The 4,804-nt window shown below is 37.8% G+C and overlaps 1 long non-coding RNA gene across 1 annotated transcript; it reads left to right on the top strand.

Annotated features, from left to right (window-relative positions):
* The first annotated feature begins 476 nt into the window (after window positions 1–476).
* LOC138358411 (uncharacterized) lies at window positions 477–4,574 on the top strand. The gene is made up of 3 exons (XR_011225345.1): window positions 477–519; window positions 1,344–1,421; window positions 4,468–4,574. It is a non-coding gene; the product is annotated as an uncharacterized lncRNA (long non-coding RNA).
* The last annotated feature ends 230 nt before the right edge of the window (window positions 4,575–4,804 follow it).

Raw genomic sequence — 4,804 nt, 5'->3', positions numbered from 1 at the left:
GGGACTTAATATCTAACATATTCAGAGATTTGAGTAAGGGGTCCATATATACTGCCCGGTTGCCTGAAATGCTATAGGCCTACTATAGTGGCTTTAGGTATTGTATGCACTAGCTCTATCTATAAATCCAACATTATGTTTGTAAATCAACTATGTATGTACTTTCCTGAATAAAATTGACTTTACTGTACACCTATATTCTCTGTGGATTTGTTACCCCTATCGTTTGGGAGAAAAAAAATGACTAATACGTTCGGCGAATGACTTTGACTTCAACTTCACTTTGACTTCGTTCATGTCATCGTATTTTCCGTAATATATAAAGGTTATGACAATGCAATTATATTATTGTGTGCAAATAAGTTTGAAATTTCATGTACCCTAAAAATATTAAAATAAAGAATAAGAATAATTAAATAATTGTTGTAGTAAATTGTCACACGTTCATCATACGCAAACGAACACACAGTTTGGAGCGTCAGTACAAGACCGCCGCCATTTTAAAACACGGCTTCGAATGTAAGTAATGTTTTTCTCGTACTAACACTGTGTTATACAATAGATTTGGTCTTGAATTCACAAATTTAGTTGTTACATCTGACAGAGTATGTTAGACGGTGTAATGCTGGTCCATGTTAACGTATTTGTGGGCTTGGTTGGTTTAAATGTGGAGGCGAGGCCTGGCAGTGCTGGTGTATGTGGAGGCGAGGCGAGGCCTGGCAGTGCTGGTGTATGTGGAGGCGAGGCCTGGCTGTGCTAGTGTGTATGTGGAGGCGAGGCCTGGCTGTGCTAGTGTGTATGTGGAGGCGAGGCCTGGCTGTGCTAGTGTGTATGTGGAGGCGAGGCCTGGCTGTGCTAGTGTGTATGTGGAGGCGAGGCATGTACAACACTCCCCAATAGGAAGAAAACCCACTGGGTTCTAGGCTAGGTTAGGCTTATCTGTAATAATTGAATTAAGCCTAGCAAAGCCTAGAACCTAGTTCAGTAATTTAAAAAATGTTGTAACTTGAAAAATGCCATTCAATACATTACACAATTTAAATATTTTCAGGCAATCAACACAACCCTCATGTTGGCTAACCCTCTCTCATGTTGGTCAATAATTTAATTATTTTTTTATGGAGTAATCTTTGCTGTTGAAATGTAGTCTTTTTGAGACTACATTTCAAATGTAGTGTGTGTGGAGGCGTGTATGTTAGGTATTACCTAATATACACGGTGTAATATATCTATCTGTGTGAAATAGATTAAATCCATTTATTTGATATTCAGCTAATAGTTCTGTATTTTCTACATTCATCCATGTTTTGGTAAGTGCAATAATATGTATTGTTTCATTGCAGATTAGAGATTCAAGATAGTTCTAGATTTCCGAAGTACTGAAACGCGCGCCATACAGGCTTGGTGGATCTAGGTGCAAGGTAAAATTATTTACATTTACTTGTTTTATATTTATGTTTTGTATTTATATGCATATATGCATTTATATGCATTATTCTATAGAATAATAGATCTCGTAATAATTTTGCAAAAATAGTGGCATTTACTATTTTTAAAAGATTATTAAAAAATTTACTGATATGGTGCATTCGGAAGGGCGAAGAGGGAGAACGGCCTGTTGACATAGCTCGGGTGCAGGGGGGGGGGGTTGTGTAAAAGCCTGGTTTGTGCCTCGGAGAGGCTATGGGATCCAGTAAGTTCAGTAGAACTTCGGTTTCAACCCTTTTACCCTGTTGTAGCTCAGTCGATTAAGGCAGTGTCTGGGATGCTCCCGGACGCAGGTTCGAATCCTCGTCACGGCCCTTGTGGATTTGTTCATTTGATGCATCACGTTATTGTGATCTGTGTGTGTAATTCTTCACTTGCTACAGCAACAGGAATGTGTGTGTATGTATTTGTGTTGTTGAATATGACCGAAAGTGTAAGATTAATGATTCTAACACAAATCGTCTGAATATTTGTTTTTCTTCACTGTCGAGAGTAGTTAAAAAAATTTACTCGAGTTTATTTTCACACTTTATTTATGGTCCTTAAGTCCCTCTCCTTAATGCTGCTGCTGTTTCTCGCATCTTTGCATCGCTTGTATGTTTGGGGGTTTGGCCTCTTGCTATATATTGATTCCATTTGTGTGTGTTTGGGTCTCAGGCCCTCTCGCAATTTCTGTTGAACAAACCCCTTTTCCTAGTTCTGCATCTCTCCTTTGGTACAAATTTTGTTGTGCTTTTATCATATATTTCACAAAACTTGACATACATTTCATTTACTTCATGTCCTATCAGCAAGTGTTTGTCAAATTCTTTAAGGAAAGTTTATCATCCTGATTGCAGATCTCTAGCGATATTATGTCAACTTCTTGTGGATTCGCAATCATTATTTAATTTACCTTTAGGTGTTCTTTCACCAGCACAGCAACACTGTACCTCTCCCAACCAGTTTAAGATAAAAACTAAGTACTAACTAATTAACTCAATGTAACCTACCTTACCCCCAAAATGACAACCCATGTCTTCTATTTTAAACAATGCTGTTTTGTTGACCAAATTGTATTTTTGTTTTTTTCTGCAATGTTTCCCCCCCCCCACCACTCTACCACCACATTGAGTTTAGTAGCTCTGTGCACGTCAGGTGCTGTTTAATATACAGACCTACTCCTCCATTTGACCTAGTTTCTCTATCACATCTATATCACTTTGTGCTTTAGCCCTGGTGGAGCTTGGTCCACCAGGCTGTTGTTTGGAGTGGCCCGCAGATCCACATACAGTCTGCATATGATATACAGTCTGTTGATCAATTAAACTACAGTAGTTTGTTTTTATCATCCGAATGCACCAATATGTGTTCATTCTTCCCAGATGAAGGAACTAGGTAATATTCATCATCTGAATGCACCATCTGATGCTTTAACACACTCATGATACACGAGAGGTTTAAAAAACTTTTAAAACTTTTAAAACTTTTTGACCTATGTATTTAAAAGCAATTCTAAAGTTAAAAAGTGTAGCATAGGCCCCTCGCAGAATGTTCTTAATATGATCCTCAGGTTATAGTTTTCTATCTAAAACCACCCCTAGATCTCTTTCTTGATCAGAATTCTTTATAGATCTCAGTGGCTCGATCATAGAAACTGCTCTAAATCCTTGTTGGCCTGGATTGTGGAGGTCATTGGTCTCTATAAAACTAGTAATCTGACTCCTGATCACTCTCAAATAATTTTATTATGTGGGATGTTAGTGCAACTGGTCTATAATTCTTTGCCAATGCTTGTGTTGTGTTGTGTTGTTTTGGTAGTGATGTGCAATGTGTTGTTTTGGTAGTGATTCTTCCAGTTCTGGTAGTAGTGCGGTTGTTGTGTAGTGTAGTACTTGTGTGCTTGTTAATGACTTGTATTCCAGTCTTGTGGGTATCTCCTTTCCCCTACGGGCCAACTGCTTTGTTCTTACCTAGCATTTTGCTTTGTTTGGGTATGAATGTTTGTGTGCCGTATATTTTGCAAAATTTGCCATATATCTCATTATTTACTCCTCTGCCTAGCAACAAGTCTTTCTAATTATACTCATTAACTGTTTTTCAAAGTTCCCCATAGTGTCCTTTATTGAAATCGAGTTCATGAACCGTTTCAATGTTCTTATTTTCTTCTAGATTATATCTTAAAGTATATTTAAATGTTATTGTTATTATTGTTATTAAATGTTATTGTGACATTGCATTGCAATTGAGCTATGTTGTTTACCATACCGTTCATTTCGTGAGTATAAGTATAGATGCCACACTTGTGACAGGTAAAACCATGCCTTTTTTGAAAAACAGCACCGTCTGTTGCACGTATGAGCAACCCACACTATATTATGTTGCGATATTATTTCAATATTTCCGATTGTATTGATAATTTGAATTTTCATAGATTTCAATTTATTTTCATTTCGATTTAATAATTTTGTGTGACATTGCATTGAAATTGAGCTGTGTTGTTTACCATACTGTTCATTTCATGAGTATAGTTTATTTTTTTATTTTTTTCATTTCATTTTTTTAGCTGTTCTTATTTTTCAGTGATGGGAATATCAGATCATTTGATGTTCCCAATTTTCTGATGGAAGCATCAGACCATTATAGAATGCATCGGATGAGGTAGTTTGGAATGGTGGGGAGGACGAGAGGGGGGTATGGTGGGGAAGACGAGGGGACAGAGGAGAGGGTAATGGTGGGGAGGACGAGGGGACTGGGGAGTTGGGGATGGTGGGGACAGGGGAATGCTGGGGAGGACAAAGGGACAGGTGAATGGGAGATGGTGGGGGAGGAAGAAGGACAGGGGAGGGGAAAATGGTAAGGAGGACGATGGGACAGGGAAGTGGGAATAGTGGGGATGATGTGGGGACAGGGAAGTGGGAAGGACGAGAGGACTGTGGAATGGGGAATAGCAAAGTGAATTATAATTATATATATTAATTAATTCTTATAAATTTCCAGAAGCCTGTATCAACACCCACACTAATGCAACTGAAAGAGATGTTGAGACAAGTATTGCTGATATGTTGAAGAACGCCCCCAAACAAACTCGGTGGAAACAGATACAAGGTAAAGTTTGCCAATTTGCTGTAGTCTAATTCAATTTCTTTTTAGTAATCTTCGAGAACATTTATGCTATGAATAAGATAAAATAATGTAACTGATTTTGATTTATTTACTATTTATTATTTATTTACCGTTATTAGTATAATAGATCTCGTAATAATTTTGCAAAAATAATGGCATTTACTATTTTAAAAAGCTCGGGTGCAGGGGGGGGGGGTTATGTAAAAGCCTG

This window comes from Procambarus clarkii, chromosome 83, assembly GCF_040958095.1.
Source record: "Procambarus clarkii isolate CNS0578487 chromosome 83, FALCON_Pclarkii_2.0, whole genome shotgun sequence".
NCBI classification, from domain to species: Eukaryota; Metazoa; Arthropoda; class Malacostraca; order Decapoda; family Cambaridae; genus Procambarus; species Procambarus clarkii.
The sequence above is the reverse complement of the archived record's forward strand: the minus strand, read 5'-3'. Positions and strand labels throughout refer to the sequence as shown.